The 18,372-nt window shown below is 38.4% G+C and overlaps 1 protein-coding gene and 1 non-coding gene across 2 annotated transcripts in view; both read left to right on the top strand.

Moving 5' to 3' along the window:
- Positions 1 to 18,372, top strand: part of PDE3B (phosphodiesterase 3B) — an 82,622-nt gene that overhangs the window by 23,695 nt on the left and 40,555 nt on the right. The window lies entirely within an intron of this gene.
- On the top strand, positions 6,647 to 6,833 carry LOC125328222. The gene has a single exon (XR_007204604.1). It is a non-coding gene; the product is annotated as a U2 spliceosomal RNA (small nuclear RNA).

The raw sequence follows: 18,372 nt of genomic DNA, 5'->3' as shown, positions 1-18,372 counted from the left end.
CTGATGAGAAATTAATTGAACTGTTTGATTCAGCATTTCTTTTATAAGTAGCTTTTTCTAGTCTTAACCAACTAATTTTTGTGAACTCTCAAGTTGAGTTTCCTCTGAACGTCTTTCATGATTGAAGCTTTAGTCCTGAACTTGCACTGATTCTTGAAATCATAGCCCTCTCAAGAAGCTAAAGCATAAATATATCCCTAAAGTTTATGATACAAGACAAAAAGTCTTGAATAAATAATTTCCTGTTTCCTATTTTATTTTCCTGTTAAATTCTAATAAAAGACATTGTCCTGTCAGGTCACAACAACCCTCTGCAGCACTACAGGCTGGGGAAAGAGTGGCTGGAAAAGTGTCTGTCAGAAAAGGACCTGGAAGTGCTGGTTGACAGGTGCTGAACATGAGCCAGCAGTGCCCAGGTGGCCAAGAAGTCCAATGGCATCCTGGCCTGGATCAGCAATAGTGTGGCCAGCAGGACCAGGGCAGGGATGGTGGCCCTGGTACTCAGCACTGGCGAGGCCACACCTTGAGTGCCGTGTCCAGTTCTGGGCCTCTCTGTTCAGGAAGGACACTGTGGGGCTGGAGTGTGTCCAGAGAACAGAGCTTGGGAAGGGTGTGGTGAACAAGTCCTGTGAGGAGCAGCTGAGGGAGCTGGAGGTGTTCAGCCTGGAGAAAAGGAGGCTCAGGAGAGACCTTACTGCTCTCTACAACAGCCTGTAAGGAGGTGGTAGCTGGGTCAGGGTCCACCTGTTCTTCCAGGCAGCCAGCAATAGGGTGAGAGGAGATGGTCTCAAGATACCCCTGGAGAGGTTTAGATTGGATATTAGGAAAAATACTTTCATGGAGAGGGTTGTAAAGCATCGGAACAGGCTGCCCAGGGAAGCAGTGTAGTCATCATCCCTGGAAGTGTTCAAAAAACATTTGGTTAGGGTACTTGAGGACATGGTTTAATGGTGGATGTGGTGGTAGTGCTAAACTTTGTTGGACTTGATGATCTTAAAATTCTTTCCCAGCCTTAAAAATTCTATGATTCTATAATTGTATCTGGACTTGGTGAAGAATTTTTGTTCCCTTAGCACAGATGTCTGTTTTCCGGGTTGTCTCTGAAGTCTCTGGCCTTTTTGGATGTACTTCTCTAGGGTAATTTATTTGGGATATAACCTTCTATTGAATTATGACCTCAATGTAAATGTAGACAAATTTATATATGTACAAGTAGTGTATGTGTGCACACGTTGTAGTTTACTTCAAATTCCTTTCTGTCATGCAATCATTCATAAAGTCATAGAATGGTTTGGGTTGGAAGGAATCTTAATGTTCTAGTTCCACCCCCCCTGCCATGGGCAGGGACAACTTCCACTAGACCAGGTTGTTCAGGGCCTCATCCACTGTGGCCTTGAACGCTTCCAGCTTTTCTGGGCAACCTGTTCCAGTGCCTCACCACCCTACAGTAAAGAATTTCTTCCAAATATCTATTCTAAACCTGCTCTCTCTCAGTTTGAAGCCATTTTCCCCTGTCCTGTCACTACAGCTCCTGATGGAATCCCTCCCTGGCTTTTCTGTAGGCCCCTTTCAGATACTGGAAGGGTGCTGGGTGATCTCCATGCAACCTTCTCTTCTCCAGGCTGAACAGCCTCAACTTTGTCAGCCTGAAGTATTCATCCTTTGTATCTTTGAAATAGCTTGAAATAGCTTATTTCAGTGAAATTTGGCAGAGGATAAACATCCAACTCAAAGTTGTCAGGTAATCCAGTCATAAGACAAAACTTCCAAGGATTTCATCATTTGTGCTCCTCACAGAGGTACTTACCTCTTTTACTGAAAAGTGTGTTTATTGTCCTGATACTCCTTGTTGAGGTGTTTTTTTTCAAATTTTGGGAAGGTGATCTCTATGTGGTGAGACGTGACAGTGTATTTCCTGTGATGTCATAGGACTGAATTTGTTGCTCTTCAGTCTTTACCAGTTAAGGAAACGAGCTGTCTAGCAATGACAGCTCCAAGATAAATGAAATGCTGACTTATTTATTGGCTAATTTTTTTAAGCTCTGTGCCTTTCTTGCAGAGATTACAACTTCTTTTTCAGTGCAGTAGGCTACTGAATAGAAATGGCAATGGCCATTCTTTGTAGGACGAGCTTGAACAAATTCTGACCTGGCATGAGGCCTGATTTACTGCTGCTTCTGGGATGTGAAAGAAAGTTGTTTCACTGGTATTTTATTTTGTGTTGTATCTATTCAGAAATAAAAGGATAGGTCACAGTCTATTCTTGTGAAGCCCTGAGTAGTAAAATGGACAGTAGATAAAAGGATGAAACAAAGAAGCTTGCTTTTCAAGCAAAGGAGGAGTTTTCATAGAATTTCTTTTCACCAAATGACCAGAAAGCATGAAGATTTATTAACATTTATTACCACTCATTTTCCTCAGTCTTTTCTGATGCTTAGAATTCTTTTTCTCCACTCTAAGAAATGGAACTTATGTGTTTGTGGAGAATGTTTCTCATTGTATCTCCAAATTCACGTTTCGTTTGCAGATCAGATGATTTTTATGTGGTAGTTTATTACACTGCTCACATGTGTGTGTCATCTGTTTAGGCAGCGAGGTGATGTTTTTGTTTGTTTTAAAATTAACTAGCATTTACAAAGGAGAGGGTGAAGAAGGGAAAAGACACTTACTTAAAACTTGGCCATTTCCAAGACCAGTTATTAGAACAACAAAATTAATCTCCCAGTAAGTCTTACCTCTTTGTGGGTCACAAAGCTGGCATTGTAGGAGCATAATTCTAACTAGAATTCTGTGTAGTGTGTGCTTAGTGCATAGGCTGCATTTTTTGGTAACAACTGGACATTTGTTTCTGGCTCTTTCCTTCCTATCTCAGGTCATATTTAAAAGATTATCCAGGTGGCTTCTAAAAGTCTCTGTTTGGGAGGTTTACCGGCAGTGGGACTTGGGAGAACAGAGTCTCCTGCTGCTGCTGTCCATGGAAGCATGGTTGAATTGTGTTCTAGCCCCTCAAAAATTCTCAAAGTACAGCCATTTGAACAGCAAGTTGTTCCCCTCAGCACCTTGATTTGTTCCAGATACAGCAGCAGAAAAGCGATGCTTTTTTCCCCAAGGGTAGTAGAAGACTGGCAACTCAGTTTTGAGCTGTCATGATGAGAGGTATGATGGGAAGTAAATTCAGAATTCTGGAAAAGCTGACTTAGAGCCCAGGTACAGGCATATAAATCAGAAAGCAAGCTGAAGCAATTTCTGAACTCTATCTGAATCAATGAATAAGGCATTGCTGAGCTTAGCAGAGCCATTTTTTTTCTACAGATCTCTCTGCTTCACTTCCTGATAAACTACTTAGACCTTTGGATGGTGTTGAAATGTTTCAGTTTGGGATCGTATAGCTATTCTTGGCCCAAATTACCTCTGGGCTTTATCCAGAGACAATATTCTTTAGGGGTGCATTGGAATCACAGAGCTTTCTCCCACTCCTGATAGAAGACCAAAAAATACTGAGATGAATGAAATAAATAAAATAAAGATTAAATTAGTCATTATCTGCTTCAGATCAAGTTGGTTTTACTTGCTCCTTTTCTTTGTTTTGGTTTTAGAGAATTGGTAAAACTGTTTACATGTCAGGAAGCAAGTATTTAAAAAGAGAAGTTTACCCCTGTTTACTGCCTTTTCTATAGTTTTTCCACTTTGCATTTGGATGGTGGGGTTTTTTTTTGGTGGAGTGAAGGGGGAATGTTCCTGACTTTGATCTCTTCCATTTCATATAACATATATTCCAGTTAGCCTTCCGAAATTTATGGTAATGCTTATATTAGGCAAATTGTTCTCTTTCCATGCAGTTAGTTTGGTTTTTTTTTTTTTTAATTGGAGATGTGTGCAGCAAAAAACTGTGATAAATGCACACACAACCTCTCAGGTCTGAGTAAATAATTACAGTCCAGGGGTTGAGAGGCACTGTTGAATGTGGGGCTTCATACTGGATATCTGTCAAAAGAATGTGAAAATAAGCATTCTGGGTTTTGTAATATTGACTCAAATTATTCCATGTTCTTCTCTGGTGTGTCCTTTTTTTGGCCACTCGAGTTTAAGCTTCTTCCTTCATGTTTTCTCAGAGCCAGCAGGAGGAATGTGAGCACACAGGATACAGACTCCCTCTGTTATGATGTCTAACATTACAGTGCATTCCTATTAGGCCCAGCTCTGATGAGAAAACTGTTTCATTTCCATAGACTGAAGCTGGAGAGTGCTTAATAGAGGTGTAATACATGTATCAAGCACATTAAATGCCATTTTTTAAACTGGTATAGACTCTGCAAATTTTTTTTGGTGGGTAGAAACTTTATAGAATGTTGTTATAGAATGCAAGGTATCAGGCTGCTCAGAATTTGGGCTTTACTTGTAAATTACACTGGACTAATAAATAAGCCTGTTCATACAGTTTTCACACACATATTTTTAAATTAAAATTCTGTAATTGTAAATATAGGTGATTTGGGAAGTTGTCTCAAACAGCTTTGCATCTTTGTAGTTTTATGGTGTTTATCCTTCAGGGTCTTCTAAATAATTTTTCAAATGAGTTATTTAAAATACAGCACTTCTAAGTTCCTTAAATACTAGACTTCCTAAACAGTTGACTACTTAGAAAATAGTGATGGCATGATTATTTCTATTGGTGCAGGTTGTTTTGTGAGATCCATTGTTTTCTTGCTGTGGGAACAACAGGGCTTTGTCCCTGTAAACAGTTACCCAATAAAGTTGTCACTGGATTTGAATTTTCATTTACAGATTATACAGAAGTGAAAAAAGCTCAAAGCTTACATTCGAAACTGACGAAACTGACAGCTACTTTTTTATTTTTTTCTGGCCAGAGTGAAAATTGTACCATTGAAAATATAAAAAATAACTGTATTGCTCTTGGTATTCATCAACAGATCTTTGAGCAGATAAACATTCTTTGAAAGCCCCGTGAATTTTTCAAGAAGCTCTTTTGTAGCTTACATTTATAAATTTGTATCTCTGTTCCTGAAGCTCTGGTGAGCCCTGCATACTTCATTCTTTTTCAATTGTAAACATAGTTTCGGTACTACCACTTTTGCACCAAACGCGGTTCCTAAGCGACTGCTGACGTCAGTTGGTGCAGCACAAGAAGGTTTGTGTGTTTATCTGCTGTGGGCAGACTCTTAGAAAAGACGAAAGTATGTAACTAGATTAGACCAAAGAGATTACTGCTTTAAATAAGTGTATGTACTGTTTGCAATGCCTTACTTCTTTTTTTTTTTTGTTTGTTTTTAATGTATTTTATTTTGGTTAGCGGTTGTATCTTCTGTTGCATATGCCACAGTATTTCGTTTGCAGGAGATGATAAGGAGGGGTATATATTCTCTTTGCTACTGCTTTAAAGGGGCAGCTGCTTTACTTCTTTTCTGCAGCACAGTTAGAATGAGAATTTCAAAGGAGTGTGTGTCATAGCGTGAAGCTTTCACATACCTGATCTCAAGGTTAGAAATAGAACTGTTAGAAGTGAAAGCAGGCTTACAATTTCCAGTTTAAGTGAAACATATTTCCTTAAAGATTTTTGGCCAGAGTCTATATGTTTGGAAAAACTGTAATGATACTCTTGGAATATTTTACTGCATGCCTTTGTGTCAAATACAGTTGGAGTGGAGCTGGCTAAAATACCTTTGCAAATTTTTTTTTTTGTACTTGAATATACTTGCAGCACACCCACAATTAATAGAAATTACCTCCAGCAAAATCTCTTTATATGAAAATCTTTTTATAAAAGTAGTAGGACTGTAGTCATGGTAGGCCAAAAAGTGAAGCTTTTGTAGTAGTAGTACTGAATGGCATAATAAGACAGGAAGAAAAACAACAAGCATAGAAGCATAGAATCTCCTCTTCAGGTTGAAGAATAGAAGCAGCAACTTTCAGAACTAAATAAAAGCTAAGAGCAAGTGCTCCAAATAAACTTAAATCAGAATAAAATTTAAAAAAGTACCTGTGGCAGATAGGAGGATATTAGCAAGCATAAAGGTGAAAAGGTCAGGCTAAATAAGGTCCAGTTTGAATGTGGCTGTGGTGATGGTCTTCCCGATCTTGAAGGCCCCATCCATCTTTTTTGTGTATCCTGTACTATTATATCGTGCTATCCACTCTTGCCTTGAGGACCTCCATGGCTGGAGACTGCACAGCTTCTCTGGGCATTCTGCTTCACCTTGTCTCCCTGCTTGTGTGTCCTCATGGAGAGACATTTTTTCCTTGCCTCTAGTCTGAACTCCTTGGTTCTACATTGCCTCTCATCTTCGCACTCTGCACCGCAGAGTACAGCCTGGCTTTGTTGTTGTGATGGCCTCTTGTCAGACACTGGTAGACTGCTGTTAAGTCCCCAAAGGCAAAAATCCATTGCTTCTCCAGCCTGGATGAGCCCAGCTCCCTCAGCTTCTCCTCACAGGGTGGGTTCTCTACTACCTTCAATCATATATTCGTACTCTAAGATATTTTTTTCAGCTTTGAATAGGAAAGGTAGAGTTAGGAAATGACATTTAATTCAGTAAACTGTTCTTAAATGGTGAAGTTACTTGTGAGTTTCGTTAGTATTAAAACAAAAATAGCTCAGATTAAGAGTTCATTTAACTTAATATTCTGTCTCTAATCTCTGATCTTTGTCTAAGGTCAAGTTTAACATCTGTTCATAACAATTAAATATCTTTTACATCCTTGGCTTGAAGATGTCATATTAAGCAGACTTTTGGGCCAAAGGATGGGTTAAAACTTTTTCTGTCTGTCCAATGCACCTGCCTGTTACTGCAGTGTCTCTAAAAGCAGCACACCAAGGGAAAAATCAATAAAAACTATAATCACAAGTTGCTGCTTATCATCTTCCCATCCATTGCAAGGGCTAATGTGCAATTAAATGCATTAAAGGTCATGGGGGAAAAGAAAGTAGCTGTAATCAGAAGCCAATGGAAGGATAAAAATATGATCACATATGATACTCCTCTTTCTTTTCTCCCATACCACCTTCCTACACTCTCCCTACTTCCACCTGTTTTCAGCTCGGGGGACTTTCTGATGTGGTTTAGCTATTTAGTTGCAAGAGCTGTTCAGTCTCCTTTTCAATGTATGGACATTTCCTCCTTTGTCCAGTTTTCCCTTGAACTTACTTGAATTCCTTGCATCCTTTGATAAAGCAGGTTCCTTCCTACCTGTTGGGAAAGAACTGTCTGTTTCTGGCTTGGACTGGCTTGTTCCTAGCCCATGCTAGTGCCTTTTGGTTCTTGTGCTGTAAAAAAGTACCCTAATGTGTTTAACTTTCTGCTGATCAGTTCCTTGGGCAGAATTTACAACAATCATGAGTTCGCTGTAGCAATGTGCATGACATCTAGCAATGACAATAACTGATTGGCTTAAAAATTATTTTAAGGTGCTTTAGAAACTCTGTTGACACCTCAAACTTCATGAGATTTTATATTCTGAATCTATTGCAGTAATACACAGGCTTTCTGTTTCCTGAAGGTTAATAACTATTTGCCATTAGGATTTTTTTGTCACAGGCTTATGCAGCTCAAAGTTCTGCCCAACGATAGCAGGTGCTCTTGTGGAAAACCCCTGGAGATAAAAGAAGAGCGGAAAAATCCACTCACTGAGCTATGATACCACGCTATTACATTGGTTTCCCTTTGCAGGGGAATGTTGTTGATTTGGTGTTGTGAGATCAGTTGGAATTACCTCAAATGTCTTTACATAATTCCAGAGAAATGGGTGCACCTTGGACACAAAGTTTGGGCTTTTAGAAGTATTTGGTCTGCTCTTGTTCACAGAGAGCAAATTTTTAAAGATTTTGTAAAGAAATGGATTATTCAAAAAGTTATTCTTTCATTGCCACTGAGTTCAAAAAGCAGTCACAGCAGATCCCAAATACAGGTCTATAGACAAAAAAGGTCACTGTTTCCTTGCTCATTTTTTATGAATTATGATCTTATAACAGTCCTATTTCAAAATGTTGCTCTGGGATACCATAGAAAATAAATTTAAATTCTATAATTTTTTTTAAATCTATGTTTTTTTTTAAATGAAGCTCTTTAATTTGTTAAGCGGTTTAGGGAGTTACTGTAACCTCTTCTTGAATTAAGGGTATAAAATACTAAAATTAAATTTTCAAGAACACCTATGACTTAACCATAATTATTTTGAGACAAAGCAACAGGCTTTTATTATATTTCTTAATTACAGTACAGCCTATAACAACCATTCTTGTCTCAGGTCTCTTAGTTACCATCCTGTATGTTCTGTTAGTTTGTGAAACTATAACTGGGCTCCGCTCCAAAACCTGCTCTCTGTAGATTTATAATAGACAAACTGAGAAGTATTTGTTTCTAGATTTGCAAGAATACCCATGCTGACTCTTTATAACTTTTTGGTGACTTATTTGCTGGATTTTTTAAATAAGGGAATAGAATAATTTGGGAAGATGTGTACATTAGTATGAGATGCTGGTATGAGATGCTGGAAATGAAATAATCTCCCACTGATAATTGGCTAACAGTGAGATTTTATTTTTGTTTATACAAAGATTAGAAAAATATACATTTGATCTTTGATCCTGTAAATGTTGTCCTCCTAGATTTCATACGACTTTTGCTTTTATTCCAGATATAAAGCTGAGCAATTATAAAGCTTTTGTCTTCAGAAACACCTTGAAAGGCTAGGAGACTTCAACAGATAAACCTTGGGTTTGCTTAGCACGTGTTGCAATTAATAGGAAAGTTGGCTGATAGGGTGCATTTATAAAGTTACAAATCAAATATGTTTGCACATAAGTGCTGAAGACAATTTTTGTTTCTGTAGCCCAGAATAAATTCTGTGAGGGATAGTTCACATATGGCTGCCAAAAAAAGGGAAAGGTTTGTACCTAAGCTAGGTATGGCTGGAAGAATTCGTTTCAACTCAGTATGTTTATGCCTAGTGCAGTCCTTGGAGGCAATCTGGACATGTAGGCTTTATTCTGTGATTTCCTTTTGCCTTGTGCTTTTTTGGATACAAGTGCTTTAGTGTGGTGTTTCTAGAGTGGAATTACAGCATGTTTTGGGGAATATTAGTTATTCTCTCTCTGCTCCTGGTAGCTTTGCCTCCTTACCTTATTCCAGAAACTGACTGTTCTTGTTGATGGAATTATCGGGTCTCTTATGTGTTGTACATCAGTTGCTCCCAAACTACTTGGCACGACCAACGGCTGTCATCCTACTTTGGGTAACAGCAGTTGCAAAGGGAATTCCATCCCTGGTGTAAAAGCTTAACTGCTCATTAACATTTGGAGTTCTAACCCGAGGAGAAATGAGGCTTGAAATGGAACTTATCACAAGGGAAATGAAATTGGCAACTACTCCAAGGTGAGACGGGGATACAGGGCAACGTTTATTCTTTCATAGAAACATCTGCTATTGACACACTACGACTCTGTGACCCCTTGAGGTTCCTTTCAAGCAGAATTATCCTGGAAGACTGTACCTGTTGGTGTGAAGTTTTGTGTAGACACAGCTAACTAGTGCAGGTACTGCTGAGGGCATGTTTGCAGTAGCACATAATTCTGCTCAGGCTGTGAATCCTGGGAAAGGAGCTGAGCAAATATTTAAGTACTGAGTCAGTGTTGAACTCCAGCCACTCAGTGGCTACCGAGCTCATACTGCCTGAGCTTTTTAGCTTATAGTTCTCTAGTTTCCTAGCATGCTCCTTGCTAGTTTTATGAATGAACTAGAAACATCTCAGTACCTTTGATGACTGCTCATATCTCTTCTATCTTTGTAGAAATAGGCCATATTTCATTACATATCCCATCTTTCTGTTCAGGGGATTAAACTTGCAAAAAACCAGATTCCTGCTGCTTTAACCAGGACCTGCAACAGTCTGTGAGCTCACTGCGTTAGTGTAAACTTATCAGCACATATTAAATCTATGTTTCAGAAGGTGGTGGGAGCAGACTAAATGTTTTGTGTTCTGCAAGAGGCATTTTAGATGCCTTTTTCTCATTCTGTAGCACAGCAATCATGGCAACTGTGTTTTCAAGTCACATTGTGCCTTTAAATATAATTGAGACCTGAATACTTCTGGTAACACAGCACAAACTTCTGGTTGCTCTGATGTTTAACTCAGCTTTTTGATTAAATCTTGTGAATTTTGGAGGAAAATGTTCATATGTTTTAACTCTGTGTTGTAAAGCCCTCTGACTGCAGTGTTAGTTGCCTTTAATGTCAATGCCTGAATTCTTCAAAAATTAAACCTCTTGTGGATATTTTTAATTTAGTTCTCTTTTCCCTATCCTGGTGTGAAACTTTTGTTGATTTTGGATGCTGCTGTTTAAGGTTGCTGAAGGAAGTCACGATAGAATGAACTTTGAAGTATATTTTGCTTAACAGCATAAATCTGCGCCTTCCTTTAAATGTTCTGTATAGAACTATCAGGAATTTGCACCTCTTAAACTGGGGAAAGAAGTGAGACCATATGATTCTTGTCCTTCACTACATACAAAGTATGTAATATAGAATGAATAAACTGCACACATGCAGCTTTTCACAGAAACCACCCCTGTGGCCCCCTACTACCAAAACCTTGCCACGCAAACAAAGGTCCTGCTAGATGTCATTCTCTTCCATTAGAAGGGGCTACTGACATCTCTTTTGAGACTTGGATTTTTTGATACTTGTTAATATCTTCATTATTATAAGGGTTGAAGCAGCTGTTTGATGGACTGGACCACTAAGAGATCATAACTAAACACTCTGTAACAGGAAAATATGCTTCCAAGGTCTGTAATAATTCCTCATTGCATCAGTAGTACACTAGATTGGGTTAGGATTATGTTATAGGATTAAAAAAGTTGCATGGTCTCTTACACTAGGCTTTATTCAGAAAGTTAGAAATTAAGAGTGATGTTATGGGTAGAAATAACACACTAGCATAGTTTGAGTCTAAACAAAATAAAGAACACAATTGTCATTTTTTACAAGTTGGCTTTCAGGTTTCATTAAGAATAGTGAAAATCTCACAAATCTAAAGAATCCAGATAATTATAAATTGTTGGAGGTTGAGTGAGTTGGAGGTAATATCAATATTAATTTTAACTGGAGACTTTTTCTCCCTCAGAGGTCTTGCTTTTTGTGGTACCTTAAAAAAATCTAAAACTACATGAATTAAATATATCTTTATGTAGAGTGTGCAGATTTTGCATGAGGGAGGGGTGTTCAGATGAAATGTTTAGATAACATCAATGATTGTTTATTGGAGCAGCCAACCAAAAAAGGAAACACAACTGTTGACTTCTTCCTGAGGAATATATTTAGGATCTCCTTCAAAACAGCAATCAGAGAATATTTCTATAATAATGATTGCAGTGTTAATGATCATTCAGAGTTCATGCTGGACCACTGGAAGGTAAAATATCTGTTACACCTGGGCTCAAAAAAACTTTTAAAATAAAAGGGGAAAGTAAATGAAGTAGAATCCCTGCAGGCAGCATCGGGACTGTTCCAAGACATCATACTGGAAACTTGAGGCAAATGCATGCCATCTATCAGAACAAGATGTAAAGATAAAAAGGCAAATGCCATGATTAAAGAGGATGCTAAAAAGGGCTCATGGGAAAAAGTAAGTATTCTTAAAACAATTGTATTTAGAATAGGCAAAATAAAAGTAATAGTTCAAGGCAGCTCAAAAATAATCTTAAGACCAGCTTGTTGAAAGTAGATGAAAAGATTAATAGTATTTGTATGAGTGCATTAGAAGCTTGAAGCCTCCTAGAATGCCTGTAGGACCAGTGGGCTCTCAGAAACAGAAGGAGCCATCCGCAGCAGGAAAAGAAAATATTCTTTTTGATAAAGTTCATTGTGGGAGAATCTGGAGAAAATGCCTATGCTGGAAATTTGCAGGCAATGTTTCAGAGCCTGTAAGTCAAATTTAAGTGTTGCAAAATACATTTGCTAGCAGAAGAGCAGCAAACTCTCAGGACCAGATAATGCACACCCAAGGTTCTCAAGACACTTGAGAAAAAACCACCCAAACTGATGAATGTAATGTGCAGCTTTTTACTTAAATTTGATTATGTCCCTGTTGACTGCAAGCTGGCCAATGCAAGTCATTTAAGGAAAGTTTCCAAGAAAGCTCTAAAGAACTGTTGGCCAATAATTATGACTTTCATAGCAGGCAAATTGGTAGAAATCATAACAAATGTTAAATGACTCACTTCAGAGAAAGATGTTTTGGGGAAGAGTCAACACTGCCTTTGTGAGTCTTGCATCAAACCAGCTTGTGAGAATTTTTTGAAGGAGCTTCAAGTTTGTAGATAATAAAGATCCATCTGCTACAGTCTGCTTGGATTTCTAGAAGATTGTGCACCCTCCACTTTGTCACTTGAATTACCAGTTATCAGGAATTTGAGGAGCTGGAAGAATGTGGCTTGATTGGAATGCCAAAGAGAGGGGCAGCTGGTGTGTGACAGCAAGTATTACAGGAAATACAGTAGGTACAGGAGTTGCTTTTACTTTATGTATTTTGTTAGTATGAATTCATGGAGTCCCTCTTGAGTAACTCAAAATACAACTATGTAAAGCTCAGTTTTACATAATGCTATGGATCATGAAAATGTAAGGCCTGGCCTGAACATAGATGTATTTGCGTAGATATTTGTATGGTTTGCTTTTTAGCTCTGTACATAGGAGATCACATTTGTTAGGTTAGATACAGGATTCTGACGTGAAGTCAAGCTTCTGTTAAGCCTGTCTAGCCAAAATTGATTAGTAAATTGATTTCTAAATTACAATCTAATTTGTCTTTGCCTCCCTTTTCCAAACTGAAAGCTACTAAATTGACACATAAACTTACCTTTTTATTTATTTTTCCATCATTGGTTTGAATATTGTCTCAAAGGCCTCTGCTGTAGGACAAGACTGAAAGATGAAGAGAATTGGCCTTTATGGCAAGGATGTGTGGGGTGTTGTCTTTCTGAAATTCTGCTCTCAGATTAGCTGTATTTTTAAAAATGGTGTTTTGCATATGCTCCGTTTTCTTTTATCTTCATAGCACAGTACCTGGAGATTTCATCACAATGTGTATGATCTGATCTGAAGTGGACTTGGCCTAGAGTTTCTTCTCTGAGCTTGGCCTGGGCCCCAGAACTGAACAAGAGAATGGTTTCCTCTGTGCTTTGTCTCTCCCTTGCCTTGTCTTGCCTGATTTGATTGCAGTAGGGATAAGAACGGGATGTGGGTGTGGAGAAGAAAATAAGTCCAATGTTTTGGCAAGCAGAGGGGAAGAAGTTGGGACGGAAGGAGAGGAGGCTCAAATGGCGGTTTGAGCTTGAATGAGGGTGGGATAATTTTATGTCTGGAGTAATGAGATTGACATGCTAGACAAGGAGGTTTTGGTGAGAAAAGTTGGGAAGTAAACATACCTGGAGATACCTGAAGAATGAAACTGGAATGGTTGGGTCTGGATTAATGCTGAATGGATGGGGCTGTAAATCTTGTATTTGAGAGAACATGCTGAAATTTGAGCCTGTTGAGGGACATCAGGAACCTGGATGACACCAGGTTCTCTGCTCCAAGAGCTCCTGAGAGAGGCTCTTGGTACTCTCTAATACCCACCTGAGTAAGAAATGCTAACCTGACTTCTGTCCTTCCCTGCTCCAATGGGACAGATCTGTTGGCTTGGTGCTACATCAGTGTGACGGCAAATGGTGGAATTTGAGAGTTTTGGTGTGCCTTGAGATCAATTAGGAAGCAGCAACAAAAAGCTTAAAATGGGCTGTGTTTCTGAAAGATTTAAAAAAATTAAACGAGTAAAAATACCTGATTTTGCCACTTAAAAATATGATTCCATACCCCTTTTCTGGCCTCCTCTTCCCTCCAAATCCTGAAATTTGTGGTACATCACAGTGAGCAGTGAGAGATTTGTTTTGTTTTGTTTTCTCATGGTAGTTCCCAGTTCTCTGTGACCCCAAGTAAGTGCAAAAACTTGAATTGGAGATCAGAAAAAAATGAGAAATGGGTGTAAGCATGAGACAGTTGAACATTACATTGGAGAACTGAATTTTATTTATTCTGACTTTGTCACTGTAATTTCTTTGTGTGTGTGAGATCCTTGAAGTGTCACTAAAATCTTATTATTCCCAAGTGGTTCCTAATTGCATGTGTCTGTTTCAGTTTTTTTATGTGTTAGGTTTGTGTTTTGTGACTGTGGATCTGTTTTGCAGTAACAGGAACCATTTCTTGCTGTAACTGAAGGCCATCAATCCTACTTTGACTGACTGAAATCTAAGCTGGGGTGAAAGAAACTGAACAATCAGTTAGACATCCAAATTTAGCAAGATTATTTTGATTTCTTTTTTTAATCTGAGTTACTGATCAGTACAGTACTGCAATATTTTGCAAGCATTTTGTTACTAACTTTGTAAGAATGTGTGTGAATATTCAGGTGTTATCATGGGATAACTAACCAAAAGCAGAGGAAGTGAAAAGAAAAATGGGTGTGCAGTTTTGAGCTGTGGTCAGCAATTTTGGGGCTGTACACTGAACAATAAAGCAGCAGAGTGCTCTTTCTGTGGGCCTGATCTGTTGTTTTTCACATGTGACAACTCACACTTGCTGTAATCCTTGCTGGCAGACAAAATTTCTACCTCATTTGCTCATGTGCAAGTCCCTTAAAACGGAGTCTTGGTGTTTTGACACTGAGAGTGTTTGTTTCTTTTTCTATTTAGGTGCACATGTTAGCATGTTTCCCAAACATAATCATTGCATCAGACTCGAGGCTACCTTGTGTGACTGAGAGCTTCAGAGATACATTTTCTCCATGGAATTTTGACAAACGCTTTCCATTTGCTGGAATAAGTGATGACGAACTACTTGCATGCATCACCAAAAAGGAATGTGACAGCTCATTAATTGTTCTGCTGCAACAGAACAAGTTCTGTCAGTCATGAATTGAAATCTTTGTTAATAACACATCAGCACGTGGCAGTGGTACTGTGATTCTAAAGCATTAACCATAATATTTTTAGTGTCTACAACACTGTGAGTGCTGCTTTTATACCATACAACTTTATTGCAAAAAATATATGTATATATGTATTTTATACAATCTATATTATAGGGGATTTTTATAGAGTTCAATTCAAATATTGGAGTTTAAAGTGCAGTAAAGCATGTGATGCATTTAAGAAACCTGCATTTATGCTTTGCAGTTTTGCCTGAAATGTTACCATACTAATAGCCCTCAATTCTCTTCCATTGCACAGGATTATCATAAAACCTTTCCTTTTCTAGCAATCATTTTTCTCTTTTCCAGGTACAACCTGGATGTGTTCAGAGAAAATAATCAGTGTAGGCAATTAAAGATATGCAATAGGTTCTATAGTTGATGAGACTTTTTAGGGGCTGTGCTTTGTTTTGTTTCAGAGTTGAAGGTGAGAGAGGATAATTTTGTGGTTGCAGATACTGAATGACAAAGAATCTTTGCCTGATACAGCATTGTTATGATGATAACCAGTCTATTTCAATTGTCTTTCTGTCTTAGTCTTTAAAATATTTATCATAATGCTTTCATCTGTCTTGGAGAAGATGTTTTTTAAATATCATCATAAAAAACACATTAGAAAATTAATCTGCATCACAGTTTGGAAGGTTTACGGTAAGGAAACATATGAGGTCACACTAAACGTGTGGAACAGAAAGAAGTACTAAATCGTTTCCTTACTCTAAAATGGTCTAAGTTAACCTTTTATCCCCTGATCATGTAGCTGTGTGGGTGGGTGTGTTGCTATGGCTTGGCTGGTTTATGGTACATCAGCTGTTCTGCAGTAATTGCCCATGGATTTGCTTTTATTTCCAGTGCAGTAAGACATTCCCTGTGTATTATCTCTGGGGGGTGATAACTTGAGATGTTTTGGTTTTTAAAAAGAGTAAGATGCTTCTGTTGGAGCATTTGAAAAGTAGCAGCTTGAGCCACACTAATTGTCTAATGGTTGTGTCTGAGGGGCCCTAATACTTAGGAAAATGTCCCAGAGAGCAGGGGTAGAGTCACCTCCATGTGAAACTGCAGCAATCCTCAGGTCTTGAGTCAGGCACTAGCACCCTGCTTCTACCATTTGAGAAACCTGGTAATTCATGTTTCCTAGAATTAGGAGGTGTATCTATTCAGAGTTTTGGATTCATCATGTTGCTTCAAAAGTTTGTTTTAATTTAATGCTTCTATTACTTTATTCTTAACTTCCAGGTGTTTACTTTGCACTTTCTTTACAATACTCCAAAAAAATTTGGGCTACTGCTTACACAGCACATATAATAATGTTAAATGTATTGATTTAATTTATTACAACATTAATATTTGGTATCTCAGCATTTCTCTTTGGTTTGATTAAAGGTTCAGTTAACAATTTCTATCCTGCTGATTTGATCCAATAGTTCCAGTGTCACAGGTGACTGACAGTTTTACGCAGATGACAAGTCTCTTGAGATTTATATATATATTTTTAAGGTTTCATCATTTGACATATATTCTGAAGATTTAGGTGAAAATTGATGAAGTCCCATGAATACCTAGTTGAAAAGCTGTCTCTACTTCTGTGGCAGGCAATTTCTGTCATTTACTCCACTGCCCTCTTAATCTCACAGCTTTTCCTGCCTACATCGGTGCAAACTCCGCTCTTCAGAATGACAGCTTGTGTCTGCTCACTACGTAAGATGCTTATTTCTCAGCTATTTGACTTCTTTTCCTTTCCTACCAGCCTGGGTTCAACATTTGCATGTTAATAATATCAGAAAAGTCAAATTTGCATCTTTTACCCCCAGTAATCATTTTGTATACAGTCCGAGGATGCAATAATGAACCAGTTCTGAGAGGGCAACCCATGAATGTAAATAGTCCCATTTTACAAGTATTTTGCCAAGGTCAGTGGGAGAGAGGAGGGGGGTCAGAAGTAGCTCCTTAGTCACAATCACATCTGGAGCTGAAACAGACTCTTTCTTTGTCTGTAGAAATTTGGCAATGTCTTAGGGTTGCCAGAGTTTGGATGCTAAAATCTGGGACGATGTCAGAGAACTAAACCGTGCATACATAGATTAACTGTGCATGGAAAGTACAATTTATCTGCATAATAACCACTTTTTCTGGATGCCTTGATTCCTGTGTTTTAGGAAAAACAACAGTTACTACAGAAATGCAGAAAAAGCCATATTATAAAGGCTTTTCATAAGGCTTTAGATTTGGCTACTAGAACATAACTCCTTAATTATACAAGACATCTGGCAATCCTATGAGGTTCAGTCTGCATTTTTCCTTCATCACAGAGGAAATATTAATGCAGCAGCAGAAGCATTCCTTGGGTATAGTGATTATTGTTCAAGATAGCAATACTGGCACTAGGTTTTGACCTCTAAACTTGTTTCTGCTTGGCAGTGGCTTTTGGTATTGTCGAAGTGCAGACTGGTGTCTTCTCAAAGGAAAAATATTTTTGTTTTCTCTTATCTGTCAATCTGTCCACTTAAGTAGCCTTGGCTATCATAATATTATAAAATGCAACTCAGAAGTTGTCTCTGAGTGGGAAAAAAAAAAGCCTGTCTGCAAGTCCCAAAAAGGATGGTGCTTATGTGGTTCCTTTTGCACTTTCTCAGTTTAATCCTAGATTTTAAGTAAGATGTTTTGGGAATTTAGGCTCTTCGGGGGAAGAAGGTACAGGTTGTTTTCAAAAGCAACTCAAGATGACCAAAAGTTTATATTATTGCCACAAAACCCACCACAGTCAAGGGGCAGAGCGGGTGGCACTTCATAAAAAGTATCTTCCAGACAAATTAGTCGCCTTTTAAAAAGTTTTTCTTCCGTATACAATGTGTCAGACTGAGGAAGTGCATAAGCTTTTTCTGTAATTAATGGCCAATCTTGTAGTTTCACTGAGCAAATATTTTGTGTTTGACAGTCATTGTACATAATCAGTCTGGAATGATGCCATAAAGAGGAATCACTGAACGTACGCTTGAGGAACGAGATCATTGGCCCTTAGTTATCAGCTGCTGAATAATCCAAGCTTTGTGTCCTCCTATCCCCTGAAACATTTGCACAGGTTGGAAGTACTGTTTGTATATGGGGCTTACTGCTTTCCAAATTCAGGGCCTTTTATGTTACAGCTCAGCACAAAACCATGGCGCCGTGTAGATTTGAGAAACTTGAAGTACTTTGAAATTCCCCAATGGCCATGATGATGTATGTCTGGAATGACAGAGCTGTGGTAAAAGGTTTTAAATGAGTTTAGTTCTTTCTGCTGCAGCAGTGCTGTTACCTGAGCTAATTGAAGACAGGAGCAGTGTTAGCATCCTCTGCCCAGTGCCCCAG

This window comes from Corvus hawaiiensis, chromosome 6 (assembly GCF_020740725.1).
Source record: "Corvus hawaiiensis isolate bCorHaw1 chromosome 6, bCorHaw1.pri.cur, whole genome shotgun sequence".
Taxonomy (NCBI): domain Eukaryota; kingdom Metazoa; phylum Chordata; class Aves; order Passeriformes; family Corvidae; genus Corvus; species Corvus hawaiiensis.
Note: the sequence above shows the minus strand (reverse complement) of the source record. Positions and strands in the feature narration are given on the sequence as shown.